This window comes from Pleurodeles waltl, chromosome 1_1, assembly GCF_031143425.1.
Source record: "Pleurodeles waltl isolate 20211129_DDA chromosome 1_1, aPleWal1.hap1.20221129, whole genome shotgun sequence".
Classification (NCBI taxonomy): domain Eukaryota; kingdom Metazoa; phylum Chordata; class Amphibia; order Caudata; family Salamandridae; genus Pleurodeles; species Pleurodeles waltl.
In genome coordinates, this window is record NC_090436.1 from 969,018,264 (window position 1) to 969,042,492 (window position 24,229).

A 24,229-nucleotide genomic window follows, 5' to 3' on the forward strand; every position below is an offset into this window, starting at 1 on the left:
AATTGCACTGTTGATTGGTTTATCCATGATTGGCATATTTGATTTACTAGTAAGTCCCTAGTACAGTGCACTAGAGGTGCCCAGGACCTGTAAATCAAATGCTACTAGTGGGCCTGCAGCACTGGTTCTGTCACCCACATTAGTAGCCCTGTAATCATGTCTCAGACCTGCCACTGCAGTGTCTGTGTGTGCAGTTTTAAACTGACAATTCGACTTGGCAAGACTTGCCAGGCCTAAACCTTCCCTTTCTTACATGTAAGACACCCCTAAGATAGGCCCAGGTAGCCCCATGGGAAGGGTGCAATGTATGGTTAAGGTAGGATATGTACTAATGTGTTTTATATGTCCTGACAGTGAAATACTGCCAAATTCGGTTTTCACTGTTGCAAGGCCTATCTCTCTCATAGGTTAACATGGGGGCTGCCTTTAAATATGATTAAAGCGTAAATTCTCTTTGGGAGCAGATAGACATGTGGAGTTTGGGGTCTCTGAGCTCACAATTTAAAAATACATATTTTAGTAAAGTCGATTTTGAGATTGTGTGTTTGAAAATGCCACTTTTAGAAAGTAGGCATTTTCTTGCTTAAACCATTCTGTGACTCTGTCTGTTTGTGGATTCCCTGAGTTAGTTTGACAGTAGGGCTGTGTGCACCTCTCTCTAGACAGGGACACAAAGGGAGCTGGGGTGTAGCCTGCATATCCTGATGAGCCATCTGTGTGTGCCAGGAGGGAGGGGAGAAGTGGTCACTTACACCTGAAAGGGCTCTGCCTGCCCTCGCACAATGAAGTCTCCAACCCCCTGGTGTGTGTCTGGGGTCTGGCCTTGGCAAGGCAGGATTTCACAAACAAGAGAGACTTTCCTTTGAAGTAGGCCTATTTCAAAGGCAAAACTGGGTATAAGAATGGCACCCAAACACCTGGAAATTAGATCACTTCTGGACATGAAGAGGAACTTCAGCCTGGAGAAGAGCTGAGGAGAAGTGCTGCCCTGCCTGTGACTGTGCTTTGTGGAGCTATCCTGCAGTTGCTGCTTCTGCCTGTGCAAGGGGACAAAGACTGGACTTTCTTGTGCATTCCTGTTTGTGAAGAAATCTCCAAGAGCTTGTCCTGAGCTTGCCTCCTCTTGTTGAAGTCTCAGGGCCATCAAAGAGACTTCTCCTGCAGAGACTCCTGCCCTGCCAAGTGGTGCCCTATCCAGTTCCTGGCCCTTGGAAGATGAAGCTGGCAGACCAAGACTGAAAATCCACGCACAGACCACCGTGCTGGGAAAACTTAGTCACGCCTTCGAGACGCGGCTGAGAAATGTCACGCCACCGGCTGTGCGGCTGGAAAATCGATGCACGCACTGGAGAAACGACACGCAACTCTCGCTGACGGAGGCTGATAACGTCGCAACGCACACAGCGCAGTTTTCTGATACCGTGCGGCCGGATTTGGATGCAACACCGCTGTGCACGGAAAAGCGACGCACCGCTCTCCTGCGAGGAGAAGAAAGGACGCACGTTGACACGACCGGAGGAGAAAGGACACACAGTCTCAATTGCAGGTGAAAAATCGACGCAACGCTAGCCTTTTCCAATGCACGCTCACCTGTGCGTGTTATTTTGACGCTACCCATGTACCTTTCAACGCTAACAGTGCTTTTATTGTTTTCTCGAGGATTTAAGACTCTTTTGCTTTTAAAATTAATAACTTGACTTGTGTATGTTGGATTTTTGTCATTTTGGTCTTGTTTTGTTTAGATAAATATTTCCTAACTTTCTAAACGTGTGTTGTGTCATTTTGTAGTGTTTTCACTAAGTTACTATGTGTGTTGGTACAAATACTTTACACCCAGACTCTGAAGTTAAGCCTGCTTGCTTGTACCAAGCTACCAAGGGGGTGAGAGGGGATTAACTAAGGGTGAATCTCCTTTACCCTGACAAGAGTGAGGGTCCTTGCTTGGACAGGGGGTAACCTGACTGCCAACCAAAGACCCCATTTTTAACAGCAGCCATGTTAAAAGAAATATAATTAAATAAGGGCCAGATGTACCAAAGGATTTTACCCATTCTGTGTCTATGGGAAAAAGCTTTCGTACATATGGCCCTAAATGCGCTAAAACAGAGCAAACTAAGTAAGGTAAAAGTCACTAGGTGACGGGGTGTGATGCTATTAATTGTGTTTGACCAATGACTTTCTTTTTCACCACTGCGCATATTAGTTGCTCAATGTTCACCAGTAGCACATTATGGCCCATATTTATACTTTTTGACGCACAACTGCGCCAACGCAGTTGTGCGTCAAAAATGTTACCGCGGGCTAACGCCATTCCAAAGCGCCATGCGGGCGCCTTATTTATTGAATGACGTTAGCCGGCGCTGCGGACTGGTGTGCGTCAAAAAAAATGACTCACACCAGGCAGCGCCGGCATAGGGGAAAATGGAGGTTGGGTGTCACAAAATGGGGCAAGTCAGGTCTGAGGCAAAATTCAGGCCTCAACCCGATTTGCGCCATTTTTTTAGACGCCCAACCCCCATTGAAATGACTCCTGTCTTAGCAAAGACAGGAGTCATGCCCCCTTGCCCAATGGCCATGCCCAGGGGACTTATGTCCCCTGGGCATGGTCATTGGGCATAGTGGCATGTAGGGTGGCCCAAATCAGGCCCCCTTATGCCACCCAAAAAAATACAAAAAAAATACTTACCCCAACTTACCTTTACTTCCCTGGGATGGGTCCCTGCATCCTTGGGTGTCCTTCTGGGGTGGGCAGGGGTGGCAGGGGGTGTCCCTGGGGGCATGGGAGGGCACCTCTGGGCTCCTTCCGAGCCCACAGGTCCCTTAACGCCCACCCTGACCCAGGCGTTAAAAAACGGCGCCCATCAGGCTGGGCGCCGTTTTTTAAGGCCTGCCCCCTCCTGTGCGTCAAAATGACGTCACAGTATAAATATGGGGCACAGGCCTTAAAGTCATTTTTTGGAAGGGAACGCCTACCTTGCATATAATTAACGCAAGGCTGGTTCCCCCTTCCAAAAACTGACGCACATGGTGGAACGTTGACGCCCGCGGGGTCGGACATCAAAGTATAAATATGGGGCAGGGTTTGCGCCGATTGTGCGTAATTTTTTTTACGCTCATTCGGTGCAAACAGAGTATAAATATGCCCCTATATGTTTTGTTCAGTTTAGCTGCCTATTGGCTTTAACATGGAGTTAGCCATTCTGCCTCTTGGCTTTGACATGGCATTAGCCATTACATTTTGTATTCAGTTTAGCTGCCTATTGGCTTTAACATGGAGTTAGCCATTACATTTTATATTCAGTTCAGCTGCCTATTGGCTTTGACATGGCATTAGACATTACATTCTGTATTCAGTTTAGCTGCCTATTGGCTTTGACGTGATATTAGACATTACATTTGATATTCAGCTTAGCTTCCTATTGGCTTTGACATGATATTAGACATTACATTTGATATTTAGGTTAGCTGCCTATTGGCTTTAACGTAGGGTTAGACATTGCAGTTGAGACATTACAGATGTCTGTGTTTTTCCAAGCCGTGTTTTTCCACACGATGGATCAAGCTGTTTTCTTCACACCAGACCTTAGCTGATAAGAGCACGTAGATTTTGTGTTTACCTCGCAATCCAGTCTGAGAGCGAATTTGCTCAGGAGAACTGGCCCCACTCCAAGGTTATTCGGCTCTCACACTGAGTTTGCTTTTAAGGATGCCTCTGGGCCACAGTGAGTTACATTTTAATCTGCTTGACTTCAGGCTGGAGCTAGACGTCAGTTGCCAGTCTCCCGTTTGGGTAGAGAATCTCTTTCTCGCAGTTGACCGGAGTCATCAACTTGCAGACCCCAGAAAGATGAAGCTGAGTTTAGGCCCTACCCCCTTGCCCATACGGTGATGAATTTTGACTTTTATGCTTTGCTTTGCAGTTATGTTATATATTTGCTGTGTACATTGCAACTGAGAAGTACTGTGATATATTTTGCTTTCATTGCTGCGACTACTTTTGAATGTGTGCTTCCAATCTACTAATTTCGTCTCTCAGGAACTTGTGGGTGGGGGAGAATTAACAACAATAAAGGTCTTCTTTAAACTCAGAAGTGCATTCCAGAGAGGTTCTGTAAGCTCCGATAGGAGAAAAGTGGGAAAGCAGAACACGGGGACACAAGTCTTCAAGTCAAAGGCTAAGCTAACTACTGATTCCCTTGGAAACAAGAAAGGATTCACACCAGCATTAGGAGTGGAGTGGAGACAGTGGAGTTGCATACAGTGGAGAAGCATACAGTGAAGTAGCATACAGTGGAGTAGAATACAGTGGAATAGGGTAGAGTGGCATAAAGTACAGTGGAGTGCCATAGTATGGAATAGTGGAGAGTGGAATAGCTTACAGCTGAGTGGTGTACAGTGGAGTGGCATAGTGTGGAGTGGCAGACAGTGGAGTAGGGTAGAGTGGAATAGCATACAGTGGAGTGGCAGAGAGTGTAGTTGCATAGAGTAAAATAGTGTTCAGTGGATTGGTGTAGCATGGATTGGGGTAGAGTGGAGTGGCACAGATTTGAGTGGCATAGAGTCGAGTGGTGTACAGTGGAATGGCGTGGATGGAGTAGTATACAGTGGAGTTGCATACAGACAAATTGCTCTGACTGGAATGGCATACAGTGGAGTAGCGTTCACTCAGGGGAGTGGTGTAAGGTGGTGCTACGTTTCAGAGGAATAGCATAGAGTGGAGTGGCATAGAATGGAGTGGCGTAGAGTGGACTAGCCTGGAGGGGGTCGTGTAAATTGGAGTGGTGTACAGTGGAATAGCATGCAGTGGAATAATGTACAGTGGAGTGGCATTAAGTGGAATAGTATAGAGTGGAGTGGCATACATTATAGTGGCATACAGAGGAATAGTGGAGTGGAGTGGCATACAGTGGAGTGGCACAGACTGGGGTTGCAAACAGTGGAATGGGGTACAGTGGAATAGCATACAGTGGAGTAGCATAGAATGGAGATTGCTTACAGAGGAGTAGGTTAGAATGGACTGGCGTAGAGTGGAGTGGTATTGAGTGGAGTTATGTAGAGTGAGTGGTGTACAGTGGAATTGCAGAGTGGAGTGGCATAGAGTGGGGTGGTGTACAGTGGAATAGTGTTTAGTGTGGTGGCGTACAGTGGAGTGGTGTACAGTGGAATGGCATAGAGCTGTATAGTGTACAGTAGATTGCCATAAAGCAGAGTGGAGTACAGTGCAGTGGCATATTATGGAGTGGCATAGCGCACAGTGGAGTGTCGTACAGTGGATTAGCATAGAGTGTAGAGTAGAGTAGCACAGAGTGTAGTGACGTAGAGTGGAGTGGTGTACAGTGTAATAGCGTACAGTGGATCATCATAGAGTGGAGTGGCATATTGTGGAAAATCATAGAGTAGAGTGGTGTGCAGTGGAGTGACATTCAGTGGAATACCGTACAGTGAAGTGGTGTACACTCGAGTGATGTACATTCGAGTGGCAAACAGTTGAATAGCATAGAGTGTAGTACCATAGAGTGGAGTTGTATGCAGTGGAATAGCACAGAGTGGAGTAGCGTAGAGTGGAGGTGCTACAGTGGAGTGGTGTGGACTGGAGTACTGTAGAATGCAGCAGTGTAGAGTATAATAGCATACAGTGTGGTGGTGTAGAGTTATTTGGTGTAGAGTGGAGTGGTGAACAGTGGATTAGCGTACAGTGGAGTGGCATATAGTGGACTGACGTAGAGTGGAGTGGAATCGAGTGGCCTATAGTAGAGTGGTATAGAGTGGAGCGCCATAGAGTAGAGTGTGGTACTTGAAACAGATGTAGTGTGAAAGTAGGTGAACAGATGTAATGTGTCAGGAATATAGATTATGGGGTATAAATAGTAATTTTTGGTAATATGTGCAAATAGTGTAAGTAGTGTTAAAGTTATGTGTTAAAATACTTAGTTATATATTGTGGCGCCACATACTGCGGTAACTTCGCAGTATAACATGGTACATGCTGATGAGAAGGCAGTTTCTGATTGGCTAATGGCTGTCTTTACCAAACATAAAAGGCAGCCACGTCACATTTAGTAGACTTTTGTTGCGTTCTGCATTCTACGTTTTGCCACTTTCTGGGTTAGGGCCCTAGGTATAGATAAGTAGTAGATTTTATTGCTGTTCCCTATTTATTACCACTTTATTAAAGCAGTAATAGTATTTTTACGGCACTTTATGGAGTACCATGTGTTAGAAATGGGGTCTCTAGTTGGCAGGGGCTTGTACACTGTCCCGGTAGTACCCACCACTCTAGTCAGGGTAAGTCAGATACGCACCCTAAATTGACATGTGCTCACCCTCTGGCAGCTTGGCGCAGAGCAGTGAGGCTTAACTTAAGAGTCAATGTGTAAAGTATTTGTGTCACACTTAACTTACAGTAACCCAATAAAGACACCATAAAAAGACACTACACAGGTTTAGAGAAATAAGAAATATTTACCTGTATCAAGTAAGACCAAAACGATGAAAATTCAGTCAGTAGGTCAAGAGATTTACATTTTACAGGAACAACTGTAAAAGCAGTGCTTAAATCAACTATGCTCCTTTTAAGGCCTTTATGGTACGTTTTCTTGGAAAGAACGACACAATAACAGCGTTTGAAACAGGAATCAAAATGTCCTTATGCGGTCTTGAATAGACCGAGATGCTGCTAGGTAATCTCCTCAGCTCCCTGCGGTGTCACGGGTGTCAGAAGTCAAGACCATACGGTCCCCATGTTTACAGTACCTTTGTTGATGATTGCCACCACTGTTCAGTGAGTTGCTCTTCTTTACTGCTCATGGGTGAAGGTGAGGCTGGGGGCAAGCTGCAAGGGTTGCTGGCGGGCCTCAGACACAGATCCTGCTTTGCTATGCACTGCTCCTTGTCTATACAGGCGAGTTGAAGCGCAGTGAACATGGGGGTGCACTCCCCGTTGCCTAGGCATCGTGTCAGGCCTGGGGTGGTCAGCGTGTGCATAGCTCCATGGTGTCAGATTTCACTCTGGGCACAAAGCGCGGTTCCTGTGGGGCAGGGCTGCTTGTCAGGACTTTAAAAAGTGAAGCAGAGTGATGATTGCCCCGGCTGTGTGTTTCCAGCACAGGCCGAGCGCAGCATTGTAGAATGGGCTGATGTTGGGAAATGAAGCACCATGCTTCTTCCTCACTCGCACCAGCTGGCAATCAGACACTCACCCACCAAACAGAATGCTTTTCTTGTAGAACGGCCTCTGTAGTATGGTTGACTTAGGTGTAGTAAAAAGGGAGCTTAGAGCTTGGCAGCTAGTTTGAATTGCCAAGTCAATGTGGCAGTAATCTGTGCATGCAGGCACTGCGGTGGCAGGCCTGAGACAAGTTTGAAAGGCTACTTCTGTGGGTGTCACAATCAGTGTTGCAGGCCCACTAGTAATACTTAATTTACAGGTCCTGGGTATATGGTATACCACTCTACAATGGACTTACAGGTAAATTAAATAAGCCAAACAGGTGTAAGCCAATTATACTACGTTTTTAGGGGAGAGAGCCCATGCACTTTAGCACTGTTTAGAAGTGGTATAGTGCCCAGAGTCTTAAAGCCAACATAAAGAGGTTCAGAAAAATAGGAGAAAGGCAAAAAGGTTGGGGAGAATCCAGCAGAAAGGACCATTTTCAACACCATGTTTTTTCTTTTTAATTTATGTAAGTTGCACTGTAATTTTTAGGCTTTACTGAAGTGTTCTGTAAACTTTTTTGTAAAAAACTAAATATGTAAAAAATGAAAATACAGTGTAGTACACTATAGTGTTGTACAGTGTATTTTTATTTTTTTAAGCGTCGTGGTACTTCCTAGTACTCTGTACTTAAAAAAAAAACATATATAATGTTATAAATACTTTCCCCTATTTAGTCCCACCTTAATAAGGTGGTAATAGGCAGGTATAAATATAAAACATAATACCTATATCCAAGGGGGTGACTTAGAACACAGCCAAACTGTACTGAAAACAATTTGGATGCCTTTATTTTTGTAAAGGCATTCATTAGCCAATCATCTATTGACTTGTCATCGCTATGTACTGTGGTAGTTTCACAACATACTGCAAAATACCACAACATTTCTTGAAACTACAGCAACAACAGATATCAATATGTTCAAATGACTTTTAACTTAGAAAATACACCAGAAAGCTGTAGTACCCAAAAGGATCACCTACACACCATAATCTATATTCCTGCTAAATTGCATTCAAATCCATTTAACTGTTTTTGCCCTATCTCTGGGAACCCTAACAATTACTTGTATATGCTGCCACCATATAATAATACAAAAATGTGAACATTTTAAATGTTAAAAATACATTTCATTTGCATTTTTAGTTGCATTCATCATTGGCTACAATTACAAATTAAAAGTTAAAGTGCAGCCATCATGAACCCTCCAAAAAAGTCCAATGAAAATTAAAAAAAACTCCCCATCAGTACTCCCTCTAAAAATGTTCCTCTATGAGCTTCAGAATCGAGTAGTGATTTGTGGCCTTTTGAATAATAGTAGTGAATAAGCTATTACTTCTGTGGGGTGTTGGCAGCGAGGGGTTGGCATATTATAGGTATGAGGCTAATAGAGCAAAGCCAGGATTATTTTTTTTTAAACTGTCTGCAAAAATAAGTATGTTTTCTGTTACTTCTAACAGGGATCCAGTTTTAAAATATATATCCTTATATATGCAAATATATATTTTTCTTAAGAAACCAGTATTTTAGTGGCATTGGTAATCACTTTGTATCAATATATGTTTTAAAATTCCGAAAATCTAGAAAATATTTTCACATAGTGCGCCTGTTTTTCATAACACTTTATTTTGGAACATAAATAGCCTTTCTTTGACACAAAATGTGCTCATTCTTGATGCATAATTTTGCCAATATTGTCAAAGTAGATGGCCCTCCACTGCTGCATGATTCCATGCATGCTGCATGATTCTTGTAGAGCAGCAGGATGGGGTTTTAAACCTTCCCTAGAGCACACAATGTTGCTCATCGATAGAAGTGATACATCTCTACAGGTGCAACTCATCCACAGCCTATATCAACAGCTCCACAACAGGGAATACAGAGCACGTTGCCAGTGCATCCCAATATTTCGATGCAGCAGAACATTCTACCAATGGCAATCTCACAACACTGCCAGTGCATCTCTCCTCTTTCCAACTTCTGCACCACCTCTTCTGCTGTGCAAGTGGGATAATTCAAAGCTCTGCCAATACACCTAAGTCCATCCATGCCCAGGGCATAACACATGACTGTGCGTGAGGCGGGGGAAGGGAGAAATGGTGGGCCAAAAACCTGGGCTCCTGGTATTTGAGGCGGAAAGGGCTATAATCTTCACCTAGAAAGTATCCCTGTGTGTGGGGGACATCCACGTACTTCATAAGGTGCATCTCCTAAGGTTGTATTCAGGTATTTGGAAGAATGGAGCTTTGCAAGTGCATGTCAACTCTTCAATCCCACGTACCTTGCTAGTGAGAAGTACAACAATCTATCAATGCACCAGGAATATGCTACGTTAGGAAAGGAGCAGATATTTCATATAGGCCTTTCCTCATTAGGTCTGAAATAAATAAGGCACAACACTGCCAGTGCATCTCTCCTCTTTCCAACTTCTGCACCACCTCTTCTGCTGTGCAAGTGGGATAATTCAAAGCTCTGCCAATACAACTAAGTCCATCCATGCCCAGGGCATAACACATGACTGTGTGTGAGGCAGGGGGAGGGAGAAATGGTGGGCCAAAAACCTGGGCTCCTGGTATTTGAGGCGGAAAGGGCTATAATCTTCACCTAGAAAGTATCCCTATGTGTGGGGGACATCCACGTACTTCATAAGGTGCATCTCCTAAGGTTGTATTCAGGTATTTGGAAAAATGGAGCTTTGCAAGTGCATGTCAACTCTTCAATCCCACGTACCTTGCTAGTGAGAAGTACAACAATCTAACAATGCACCAGGAATATGCTACGTTAGGAAAAGAGCAGAGATTTCATATAGGCCTTTCCTCATTAGGTCTGAAATAAATAAGGCACTTGTAAGGTAAGGTGAGGACAATAGTTGTCAGAAGTCAACACATGTTTTAATGTCAATTATTTTTACAAGGTTTTCTTCATTTAATTTAATGTATCTGCCACGACACTCAGCATGACCCTGATGTGATCTGGTGGAGGAACCATGGATGCGGGGCACCGCACAAAAAATGGGAGCCTTATGCGCCCAACCCTACGCCATGCACGTCCTAACGCTGTGCCCGGCCCATGATTGGCCATACGGAATGTTAGACACAGTGCCTAGGGTGACGTAAGATGTGGCCTAGCTACCCACGGGGGTTGAGCGCAATGCATGAGTACAGGCCAGGACCTGTACCCAACCTCATGCTGAGCATGGCTGACGTCAGTGCCTGGCATGGGGTTGGCCACCCATGGGGGATGAGTGCAGGGCCTGACTACAGGTCTCCTCCTGCTCAACTCTATACCATGCACAGATGGCAGGCCATGTCCAGCGTGGAGTTTACCACCCACAGAAGGTTGGGCACAGGGTGTGGCCACAGGCCAGGCACTTTCGCCGAACCCCACTCCCCCCCACATGTGCCCATGCCATGCACTGCTAATACCCTCACATATTACTTCACTCATAACATGTTCAATGACAGCAATGATAACATCACTGATGACATCTGAAATTCCATCATTACATCACAGCCGAAGACTTTGCTCGCTTCGGAGTTGCCCAACTATGGGGGTTAGGTGCAAGGCCTGACCTGCACAACCCCACACTGTACATGGTTGAATGTCATGCCCGGCTTGGGGTTGGCCATCCACAGGGGGTTAGAGACAGGGCCTGGCTACAGGCCAGCTCCAACGCCCAAGTCCACACCTCCCACTTGCCCTATGGCCATGCCCTTTTATACCTGCATTTATTATATAACTCATAAAATGTGCAATGACAGCATTGATAACATTACTGATGAAATCTGAAATTGCGTCATTACATCACGGCCGAAGGCCTTGCCCAGTGCATGGTTGGCAATCCATGGGGGCTGGGGTGAGGGCCAGACCTGCACAGCCCCACACTGTGCATGGCCCAAGGCTGTGCCCGGCATGGGGTTGGCCATCAATAGGGGGTGGGCACAAGGCCCAGCCACTAGCCCGCTCCTGTGCCCAAATCTACTCCATGCAGCCAGTAGTCTGTGCCCAGCACAGTGTTGGCCACCCACAGGGGGTTGACTATCCTGTGCCCAAGCCCACCCCCCCCGCATGCTCCCTTGCCATGCACTGTGAATACCCTCACATATTACATCATTCATGACATGTTCAATGACAGTATTGATAACATCACTGATGACATCTGAAATTACATGACAAGAGTGTGCTTGGCAAGGGCAGGAGATATGGTTACTTCATTGGTGTGAGTTATAATTACTTCAGTTAACTATAACTGGTGAATTTCAGTGACTTTTTTTATTTCAATATGTTATGTTCTAACTAACATTTTCACCTAATTATAACGTCAATTTAACTTTGTTTTTTCAGTGACTCTGTAAGGTTTTCCTTCAGTTCGAGTACAATATTATTACCATAGCTAAGTATAACATCACTTCTAACCTTTGGTTTCTTCATTGTGTTTATATAAATATATATCTTACTGGTGGTAGCCAGTCAGTAGGTAGTTACAGTTAGGACCAACTTTTCCCATAACTGAAGTGTTTTTTGTTTTGCTAATAACTTTGGGGCCGTTTGATGAATCTTGACAACATTTTAAAAATTAGTACACTGTCTGAAAAGTTTCAGGGTGGTTGGTTAGGTGGGAGCTGAGAAAAAGTGGGGTCCCAGAATGCTTTTTCTCTATGCAATGTCTATGGGAATTTAGCATTTTTTTAACATGACTACAGCCCGAACAGGGAATGGATTCACATAAAATTTGGCAGAAAGCTGGATCTTGGTCCAGAAAGATCTCTTTTTGTTATTTGTTGCAAATCTGTTCAGTAGTTTCAGAGGTAATAAATGAAAATTAATATAGATATCTTGGCACATGGATCCTTTGCGGATCTACAGATGCGCGGGAGATCCCTGGATCTGAAGGCCAATGGGAAAAAAATCCCTCACTCACTCACCATACCCCTGCCATGCACAGCCAAAGGCAGTGTGGGTTTTGGTGCATGTGGGGGGGATGGTTGAACGCCGTGCGTAGCCGGGGGTTGTATTGACATACAGTACTTATATATTACTTTATTTAAACAAAATAGCGATTCACTAAAAAACCAAAGGTTACAGGGACGTTATAGTTAGGTTCACGTTTTACCTACACAAACCCATGGAAATGCAGCAGCTATAGTTATACTTATAGTTATACTTATCGGAAGAAACTATAACTCATGCCTCTAAGTATCTTTAGGCCACGAGTTATAGTTGCTTAACATAAGTATAACTATAACTGCTGAATCTCTATGGTTTTGTGTGTGTGTGTTAAACATGAACCTAACTAACTCTATATTTATGTGTGTATATATATATATATATATATATATATATATATATATATATATATATATATATATATATATATATTCAGCACTTAGTATAGAGCAAAAATCACCCCCAAAAGGATATGTCAGCACTGTAGCACAGACCCAGAGGGGAGGGAAGAAAGGGGAGGTTAGAAAAGTCAAGTTTTTAGTGTTAGTAGATGAGAGCATGCACAAATGTGAAGAGTAAGTTTATGCAAGTGATGTGGGCTGAGATAAGAAAAGGATTGGCCACCGTATTTGGCTGTGCAAATGCTCCAAGGGCAAATGGTTGGATCTCAAATTTCTAGCAGGCAATAGGGAACAAGCTTATGTTGGAGATAAGTAGGACCCTTGCATGAAAGGGAATTATGTAACAGGCATAATAGCTTAAAGATTGCTCATTTTCTGATACTAAGCCAGTGCAATGATCTTAGAGTAAGTTCCAATGGAGCACAAAGAGATGTTTGTAGACCAGACGAGCCTTGGTGTTCTAAACCACTTTCAATTTTGACAAAAATGGTTTGTTAGCTGCTACCAAGAGTGTTTCTATAGTCTAGGCCGCTGACCACAAGAACCTGTATAAGGGTTCTTTTTGTGTGACAAAGCAGCCACAGAAACACTCTTCTCAGCATGCTCATTATGCCAAAGGAGGTACTGTGGAGCCTACCTGCACACTCATAGTCAGATTGTCATCAATTAAAATGCCAAGGTTCTTAACCACATTTTTAGGTTGAGATAAGGTACCTAGTTCTGACGGCCATCAGTGGTCGAAGGCCTTCCCAAACAGCATTTTCAGGACATCCAAGATGTAATTTTCCTCAAACATTCCCTGAATTTGGGTTTAGTAAATTCAGGATTTGGACCCATAGAAATGATCATTTGTGTGTCATCTGCATATGAGATGTTATCTAGGCTGCAGGATCTAACCACTTGAGCCTGAAGGGCAACATATATGTTGAAAAGTGTAGGGCTTAAAGAGGAGACATGTTATACTCCTTTTTCTAATGGCATGACACGAGATTTGAAAGGGCCAAGGTTGATTGTTTGAGTGCGATTGTTGAGAAAACTCTGAAACCAGCCAACGGCTTTTCCTCTTATACCAACCTCAGAAAGTCTTTGGACCATGATGGAATGTGAGACGATGTCAAAAGCAGTAGACTGATCTAGAAGCACCAGCATAGATGGAAAGCCCTTGTCAAGGGAGAGTCTAATGGTGTCTAGAAGTGCCAGCAATGTGGTTTCTGACCTGTGTGCAGCCCTGAAGCCTGATTGCAAAGGGGCGAATCCTTTGCTATGACGAAGGAGCGTCGCCCCACTGACTGAGCCAGAAGCACAAAAATAAAATAGTTTTCTATTGTTTTATTTTTCTGCTTCTGGCTCAGCAGTGCATGGAGGGGTGGGGCTGGGCCACGGGGAAGTGGGAGAGGGAGGAGGGGAGAGTGTACCTAAGTGCACATGTGTGTTTGGCTGGCCATCTGAGGCCAGCCAAACACACATATGCACTTAGGTTTTTCCAGCCCACCTGTGTATACAGCTGGATTGGAGAAACAGTACAGACCCCAGGCTTGTGTCTGAGCAGCAGTCACTGCTGTTCAGACCAGTCCGGCACTGCTTACATGCTATGTTTAGCATTTAAGCAGCCCAGGATTTCTGGGGAGCCTGTGCGTGGGAAACCATGTCCATGAAAGGGGAGCGAAGAACGAGTCTGCGGCATCCCCGAAGCTAAGTTTATTTTATTTTATTTTATCTTTTCATTTTCTCCCCTCCCTGTCTGCCTCCCGCCCCTCCCCTTGGGATTTGCGGCAGCTGCCGCTGGTCCAAGATTTTGATTACAAATAACAAGAGAGCTGTTGATTGACTAAGCTTTCTAACACCTTGCTGAGGTAGGGTAGAAGAGATATCGGCCTATGGAAAGCGGGTTTCTGTGGATCGGCGTTAGGTTTTGTCTGAATGGGCACGACTTGAGCTGTTTTCAACATGTGAAGTACAGTAGTGGTGCTTAAGGAGAGGTTAAACAGCGCTGTGATATTTTGATATATGACCTATATAGATATATGTGTGTATTACCTTCTGGAGATCGCCAGTAGGTAGTTATAGTGAGGTCTGCTTTTCCAAACGCTGACTATTATTTGGTTTGCTGATAACTTTGGCCACATTTTATTAATTTCCACAACAATTTCCAAAACAAAAGACCATTAACCTTCAGCTCCTTCCTGGAAAGTGTCAGGGTGATATGCCAAGTTGGGGCAGAGGAAAAAGGGGGCCCCAAAACATAAAAACCCAAAGAGTTTTCTAAAGACTTCTTTAGATCCAGCTACACAAATTACACCAAATTCGACAGGAAGCTAGATCTTTGCCCGCAGATGTGGTTTTTGTGATTTGTTGTAAATCAACGGAGCACTTTTTGAGAAATTAAGGTTAAAAAATAATTGTGTATCTTTACGGTTGGGCTCATGAGACTCTTGCTAGACTCCTGGGAGAGTGAAAATTCAAACCTGGAGCCCTGTGATTGGTCAAGAGGCCCATTTTTCTTGTGAGTCTTGATTCCCTTGCCTGAGGCCCCCACGAGTCCTGCGAGACCCGCAAAATCCAGCACCCTGATTGGCTGGCTGCTGGAATGTAGAAATGAAAATGAAATGGCAGCCATTACTGTTTACTGTGGACAATTCAAGGTGTTGTGGAAATGAAGTAAAAAGCTACAGAGTGAGGTAGCAAATGAGTATACTTCCCCCTGAATTCAGAGAGGAGGTGTCGAAGGGATAACTACTGTGAAGATTATAAATTTATATTGTTTCTAACTACCTTTTAAGACCTTGTGGTACTCTCTCGGATCGTGAATAGTAAAAATGAGTAGATGAGTTCACAATACATTATATAAGTAGGAATGGATATTGTGGTGCTTGTTGTTGAGAGAAAATGTGTAAGAGAGAAGTACTGAGGTGAGTAGATGGTTAATTCCTATTTATACAAAATTTATGGTTTTGGAGACTCTTGCGAGAGCTGGTGAAATACACAGGTGAGAGTAAGCAGTTGGGTGCTCTCACTCTCAGAAGAGTCTCACAAAGAGTTTGCAAGAAGGAAAAAAGGGAAACAATACAAACAACATAGATCATGCAACCATAGGGTAGCTCTCAAAAGAGCTATTTTTGTTAACAGTTTTTGAAAACTATAAAATAAGTTTGTGTTCTCAAACGTTTTACTATTTTGGGGGATTTACCTTTTTTTTTAAAGGGTAGAACAAAAACATACAACTTCGGGTGTGAAATAAACACTAACAGCAGCTCCTTAAAAACAAAAAGAAGAAACATTTACAAAAAACTGTTAAAAAAAGCTACTGTCTGGGGTGGGAGGGGTGATTGTGTTCTTGGGTAAGCTTGTCTTGGGCAGACTTGCTTTTCTCTGATGAAAACATTATCTGCTTGCACAAGCAGCAAAATAGCACTTTATTAAAAAAAAAGAAAAAGCAGGGTGATTGTTTCCCTGCAAGCTACACAAGCACAGTATCTCCTGCGGTAAATGACGTTGAAGCCCCTGCAGTGTTGTCTGGCTCCACAGCATGAGCCAACTCTGCCTGTGCAAGCCTTTGCGGATGCACAGAAGGTGAAGGTGTATTCATCTTCCTGTGGTAGTCATGCTATGTTGTTTATTTCTGCTACCCTGGCTAAATTATTTCCTGCAACATTTACAAGTGATGTACTTTGCACAAACCTTCTTTTGAATTTTGCCTCATTTAAACAAAATTGCCACACCAAGAATTCATTGGTTAGAGGTGGTTGAGCTGGAGCTGGTCTCTTCAAAGCCAAACAGGAAAGGAAAGTAGTTGAAATATGTCTACACTCAACAAAGTCCAATAGTGAAATAAACCAAAAAGTATGGAATCTACTTTTTCTAAATAAAGACATCCATATGAACCAATCAGAATCCTTCTTTAGGGTGTGTTACATCTCCTGGACCTTTTGTGAGTCTGTCTCCCAAAACAGGAAGAAAATATTTCCTTTATCTTCTATAGAACAGTACACATTTTTGTACCTTAAACAACATGTGTAAAGTTCTGTTGTGTTCACATTTATAGTAAAACACTGTAATTAGCTTCATTGTAAATGTACAATCCCGCAAATGGTTCGCGAGAACCAAACAGGAACTACAGTCCCCTCAGAGTGCACACACAGGATGGTGCATCTGGTTCTCGCGAGAGCGATCATTAAAAAAATATATATATCCAATCATGTTTTATTAACCACTCTATTCTAGATTAGCATTAAAAAAACAAATTAATTTACTTTAACAAAATCCCTAAAAATTCACTGAACAAAACAATGGTTAAAATAATGTTATAGTTAGGTGTAATAAAAATATCAGTTTTCGTTTAACAAGACTCTTAGTAATTCACTGACAAACACAAAGGTTAAAGTAATGTTATAGTTAGGTGAATTTTGAAGTGACAATGTTAACATTTTGAACAAAATAAACACTTAAATCCATCCGTTATAGTTAGCAACACTAAATATAATTTGCTCCCCCAACAAACCATGCTTATGATCTAGCATACAACATAACTCATGACATGCTCTATGACATCATTAATGACATCACTGATGACATCATCCAAAGAGTGTGCATGTTTGTTTTACAATTTACATAGTGGTGAGCAACTACACTATCACTTTTCTACAGAATTTTGTACAGCTTGGGTGCAGCTAATGGGTGGAAGTGTTCATGGAATGTGCGTGCTCTCTGAAGACCTTTAGTGAGAGCAAAGCATGTGTTAGGGGTTGCTTTTAATTATTGCAGGTTGGCTTGGTGGTATTTTACCAATCCAAAGCTGTAATTCTGTGCCTAGAGCGGTGAAAGGCTTTTGCCATTTTACAGTTCAGTGTGGAGAGCACTGAGCTAATTCTATGCCTAAAGACTTTGCTTTCGAAATTGCAAAAATCCTTTGTCCCTTTCTACCTTTGCTTGGATGGCACTCTGCTAATCCTATGCTTAAAAACCTTGCCAGAAAAATAGATCATTCCTAAGGTTTTGAACTAACAAAAACACAGAAATTCACCATGTATGGTTAGCAGTACTAACTATAACTTGCCCCCATGCCATGCTCTGCTTATGACCTCACATTTGACATCACTCATGACATGCTCTATAGCATCATTTATGTCATCAATGATCCCATTTGAGATGTCCTCATTGATGACATCACTGATGACATCATTTAAGCTTGGCTTTCACCTATATTGCTGTAAAATTAGCTATGCTATTACACATAGCATAATTCATATTATGAGAAAGAATTTACAGTTTCCTTTATTATATGGAATAATGTACACTTTACTTTATTTCAGTACTTATTCCTTATAGTCCTCATTAGTACGGTGTGGAGAGAAAGTAGACTCTCCAATGAGACCTTTCTACAGTATGACAGTAGTGCCTAGTAGAGTGTAAAGAGGCACTGCAATCTAACTGACACCTCACTAGAGTCTATCAACTATGTGTAGTAGAGCACTGGGAGAGACTGGCCGCTCCACTGACATCTAGCATGAAGGAAACCAGTGTGTAGAGTAGAGTGTAAAGGGACCCTGCCTCTACACTCACACCTTTTCCTAGGCCCACTGATATGTACAGTAGAGTGGGGAAGGTACTTACCTCACATGTCGGACCTCCCTATTCCATAGCAAGTACTGGCCTCTCCACTGAGTCCTCTACCCAAGGAAATAAACATATATATGCTGATAGGTATAAATAGTAGGCTGTAAGGAAGAACTGCCCTGTTGGCTGACGGAAACAGGCCCCTCTCCTGTGAACTGTCTCTTAAATATTGGGTGTTCAAGTAGATTGTGAAAAGGGACTTACCTGTCTAGTCACAGCTTTGTCCATGATGACTTGTTAGACTTTTCATCCTTGGCGTGGTCTCCCTTAACTTTTTGCCTCTGTTCCCCAGGTTATTCATGTGTGCTGGACTCGGATTTTACAGTTTTTTGTTACTCTGGACACTTTACAACTGCTAACCAGTGCTAAAGTGCAAGTGCTCCTTTACAAAATGTGTATGTAATTGGCTTATCCATGATTGGCATATTTGATTTATTAGTAAGTCCCTAGTACAGTGCACTAGAGGTGCCCAGGGCCTGTAAATCAAATGCTACTAGTGGGCATGCAGCACTGGTTGTGCCACCCACATAAGTAGCTCTGTAATCATGTCTCAGACCTGCCATTGCAGTGTCTGTGTGTGCAGGTTTAACTGTAAATCCACCTTGGCAAGTGTTGCCACTTGCCAGGCCTAAACCTTCCCTTTTCTTTCCTGTAAGACACCCCTAAGGTAGGCCCTAGGTAGCCCCAAGGGCAGGGTGCAGTGTATGGTTAAGGTAGGACATATAGGGGGTTATTACAACTTTGGAGGAGGTGTTAATCCGTCCCAAATGTGACGGATATACCACCAGCCGTATTACGAGTTCCATAGAATATAATGGACTCGTAATACGGCTGGTGGTATATCCGTCACTTTACCGTCACTTTTGGGACAGATTAACACCTCCTCCAAAGTTGTAATAACCCCCATAGTAATGTTTTTTATATGTCCTGACAGTGAAATATTGCAAAATTCGTGTTTCAGTGTTGCAAGGCCTGTCCCTCTCATAGGTTAACATGGGGGCTACCTTTAAATCTGATTAAAGTGTAGATTCTCTTTGGAAGTGGATGGACATGTGGAGTTTGGGGTCTCTGAGCTCCCAATTTAAAAATACATCTTTTAGTAAAGTTGATTTTAAGATTGTGTGGTTGAAAATGCCACTTTTAGCAAGTGAGCATTTTCTTGCTTATACCATTTCTGTGACTCTGCCTGGTTGTGGATTCCCTGTCTGGGTCAGTTTGACTGTTGGGCTGATTGCACCTCACACTAGAGAGGGACACAAATGGAGCTGGGGTGTAGCCTGCATATCCTGATGAGCCATCTGTGCTAGAAGGGAGGGAGGTGTGGCCACTCACACCTGAAAGGGCTGTGCCTGCCCTCACACAATGCAGTCTCCAACCCCCTGGTGAGTGTCTGGGGCCTGGCCTGGGCAAGGCAGGATTTCACATTCAAAAGAGACTTTACTTTGAAGTAGGCCTACTTCAAAGGAGAAAATGGGTATAAGAAGGGTACCCAAAACCACAGACTTTAGAACACTTTTGGAAACAAGAGGAACCTCTGCCTGGAGAAGAGCTGAGGAAGAAGAGCTCCCCTGCCTGTGACTGTGCTTTGTGGAGCTATCCTTCAGTTGCTGCTTCTGCCAGAGTAAGAGGGCAAAGACTGGACTTTGTGTGCCTTCCATCTTGAGAAGAAATCTCCAAGGGCTTGATTTAGAGCTTGCCTCCTGTTGTTTGAAGTCTCAGGGACAGCAAAGACTTCTCTCTGGAGAGACTCCTGCCCTGACAAGTGGTGCCCTGTCCAGTCCCTGGGCCCTTGAAAGGAAAAGCTGGTGAAAACTCAAGGAAATCGACTTCGGACGACTCCGGACTGACGCCGCTGCTGAATCCGGTGACACCGCCTGCAACCGACTCTGTGATCTTTGCTGGAACGCGACGACCTTCGCAGGCCCGACACCACTGCAGCCCTGCTGAAGTCCGCGATTCCGTGGAAGTCACTGCACCACGCCGTGACCGATGCCGCTCGAAGTGCGAGGATTCAACGTTTCGCACAGACGCCGCGATCCCCGACTTCGCGCATTGGCTTGTTTCCATTCTTTACCAAGGTACTGTACCTGGGGGTCTGCGTGGCTCTGTGGCCAGCGCCGTTGGTTTGGGATTATTGGGAATGACTCCATCAAGACGCCGTGGTAACACCTCATCGACACATTTTGTGTTTCTAAGCGCTATTTTTGAATTTAATCTTTGAAAATTAATAACTTGACTTGTGTATGTCGGATTGTTGTCATGTTGGTCTTGTTTTGTTTAGATAAATATTTCCTATTTTTCTAAACCTGTGTTGTGTCATTTTGTAGTGTTTTCATTAAGTTACTGTGTGTGTTGGTACAAATACTTTACACCTAGCACTCTGAAGTTAAGCCTACTGCTCTGCCAAGCTACCAATGGAGTAAGCAGGGGTTAGCTGAGGGTGATTCTCTTTTACCCTGACTAGGGTGAGTGTCCTTGCTTGAACAGGGGGTAACCTGACTGTCAACCAAATACCCCATTTCTAACATGATTCATGTGCAAATAGGATGTAGAGATTAAATTACCTCTGTGCAAAGACGTCTGTCTTGCATAACAACTATAGAGACTATGGTATGGTAACACAGTAACCGGTCTGCTGACATATGTGGAAAACAGACTGTGGGTAGAGACTGTTCTCTCTGCCCATACCTCTCTTCATCATGATGAATGCCCATAGTCAAGTATAAAATGGAGGATTCTCTTTGTTGACAACTGTGTCTTCCACAAATGGTCTCCATAGTTGATTGTAAGAACATACTCACCTTACTTTCAGACATCTCCCAGTGGCAACAGTCATACATAATGCTATATGCACAGCAGGTGATATGAGTGTGTATTAAAGCAGTGGTTCCTAACTTGTGGTCTCCTCCTCAGGCGGTCCGCGACTGCTTAGAAAATTAAATAATACTAACAGATCATGTCCCCAGCTTTCAGTTATGGCTCAATGGGAGTCCCTGGATTTGAATTATGATTCAGTAGGGGTCCCTGGGTTCCAGTAATGATAAAGTGGGGGTCCACAGAGGTCAAAAGGTTGGGAACCACTGTACTAAATAAAGTATCAAGATGCAGTACTCTCTGTGCCAATGCCTGTCCCTTGTGTCAGAGTTCCCTACACCACAGCATGGACAAGGACTGATCACTCTACTAACACCTCACTGTTGCATGACAAGTCACCATAGAATCAAACATTTGGCTTCTCCATTACCAAGTTTCTCTAGAATAAAAGATGTGAATACTACCGTAGAGATACATACATATGCAGCAGCATATTTATAGTCCTTTAGGAGAGAACTGACAGTGTTGGTGAAAATTGCAATAATACAATGAAATTGATATTTATAAGTATTAGGCAAAGAAATTATCAGTAACGTTAAACTTTTATATTACAGCCAAACAATCTAACAACAATAAACATCTACAACTATATTAAAAATGTATATCAACAACTATTAAAAACACAAAACAAACAACTATACAACTATTAACATATCTTTGCACACTCATCAGTAGGTGCCAATGTCTCACTCTTTTTTGCTTTATTTGCCTACTGGATATTGATTGAGTTAACACTTCTTTTCCAGTCTCTTAGCCGCCTTAGCCTGCCAAAGAGTGTTCAGTTTGCTGGTACACATTAGCAGGCTCGGTGGCAAGAAGGTTTTAGCAAAGCATTATGTCTATGAGTTATAGTTCCCATAGCCTAACTCAGTCAGAGTTAGCTTGTGCTGCTGAACTGCACAACTGGAGTCACTGCCTCATTCTTTCAACCTGAAGACACCATGCCTAAAGAGGTAGTTACTGCTGAACAGCACAGTAATCCTGCTTGTGTTAACAAGTCTCTTCTTTGCTGCTTATGTAAGCAGATAATTCTTTGCTCAGACACAAGTTTCCATTTTTCTCCTAAAAAAGACAAAATAACAAAAAGCATAAAAATTACATACTGATCAGTAATTCATAAAAGTGATATGATATGGGCCAGATGTATCAAAAAACCAAATTGCATTTCTTACATAGCGAATTTTAAGAAATCGCTATTTAAGAAATGCAAAATGGTATGTATGATTTTTGCGATTCGGTAATAGCGATTTCTTAAAATTCGCAAATGCTATTACCGAATCGTAAATAGAGAATCCAACTCCATTTGCACCTATGGGCCTGCTGCAAATGGTTTTGCATTTCCTAAATTGCGAATTCCAGTTAGGAATTAGCAATTTAGGAAATGCAAATCCCAGGGTGCTGGGGGCCTAAGGCCCCCTCTGCTGCACCCCAAAAATATTTTTACGGACATGTGAAGCACACACATGCCTTAGGGGCATGTGTGCACTACATGTCAATTTTAAAAATGCATTTTTAAAATTTGCACATGGTTACCACCAAACTTTTGTTGGTGGTAATTGCATTTCCTAAATGCCCAATTCGCATTTAGGAAATGCTTGATACATGTGCTTAAGAAATCGCAAATAAGGATTCCTTATTTGCGATTTCCTATTTAGAGAATCGTAATTTGCGATTCTCTAAATGGGGTCGCAATTTTAAGGAATCGCTATTTTAGCGATTTCTTAAAATTTCACTGCGAATGCCTGTCATACATTCTGAAAGGCATTTTTGCATTCGCAAACGGCCGAATTTTGCAATTCGCACCGTTTGCGAATGCAAAATCGCTTGATACATCTGGCCCAAAATTGTCTAAGCTTTACTACATGTTTCACCCACAAACAGGTAGTTATACATAGTGTACCAGTGACTTGTTATTCCCTTCTCCTGAAACATATTGCACTCTCAACCAATCTATTTTCATATTTTTTCAGGCGATGCGGCAACCCCCCCAGCCAACTAACCCGCATGCACCCAACCGCATGTTTGGTGTGGGTTTATCTATGTTTTTCCTTGGGTTTTAGATCTGCAGATCCATTACAGATTTACACTGGGAGTCGCACTGAGCGCCATGGTGGATTCAAAGATTGGCGAAAAAACAAATTTGGGCAATTTTGTGCCCATGATGGGTGTCTCATTAACTGGATTAGCATAGAGTGGAGTGGGGTAGAGTGGAATAATATACAGTGGAGTGGACTACAGTGGATTAGTGTACAGTGGATTGCCATAAAGTGGAATAGCATATAGTAGATGTGAGAAAACAGGGCTGATTGCAGAGGCCCCCTAACTTTTTGCCCCCATTTTCCACTTTTTGCTGGTGTTTTCCTGACTCTGATGGTGCCCTGGGTACTGCTAACCAGTCCCAGGGCCTGTGCTCTGTATAAAATGGATATGCAAATTAGGCTAATTATAATTGGCTAAGTTAACCTACCTATAAGTCCCTAGTATATGGTAGGGCATGTAGGTTTAGGGACCACAGCATAGGTGGTGCACACATAGGTGCACTGCTGAGGTGCCCAGGGTCATTTTAAAGGCAGGCCTGCCTTGCTGGCTGCTTTTAAATTAAAGTTATATGCAAATTCGACTTTGGAATTAAAAGTAGTTCCAAAGTCTTAAACTACCTTATTTTTACATATAAGTCACCCCTAAGGTGTGCCCTATGTGCCCCTAGGGCTGGGTGCCATGTAACTATAAGCAGGGACTTTATAAAAATAGTTTTATAAGCCCTGGTGAGGTAAAAACAGACAAATTCGTTTTTCCCTCATTGTAGTAAATGGCCTTCATAGGCTAGAATGGGGAGACTTTATTTTAAATTTTAAAGTCTCCTTAAATGTTGCATACCAAGAATTTGGTATCAAATTCATTGTTGTAATAAATCCCACAACTTCCAGTTGTTGGATTTAATATAACTTGTTCAGGTAAAAAGTATTAGACTTTACCTAAAAAGTTGCCAATTTCAGTCCTGCATTGTTTTTGCTGCTGTGCTCTGATTGGCCAGCCTGTAGCAGCTTAGCCAAGCTGCCTTGATGAGGTGTGAAGTGGCCTGGCTTCACACAAAGGAATGTGCCTGTGGGAGAGAATCTCCCCTCAGCAGATGGTGAGGCAGGAAGGGGGAGGGCTGCCAAACTGGTCTTCAAAGGCAGA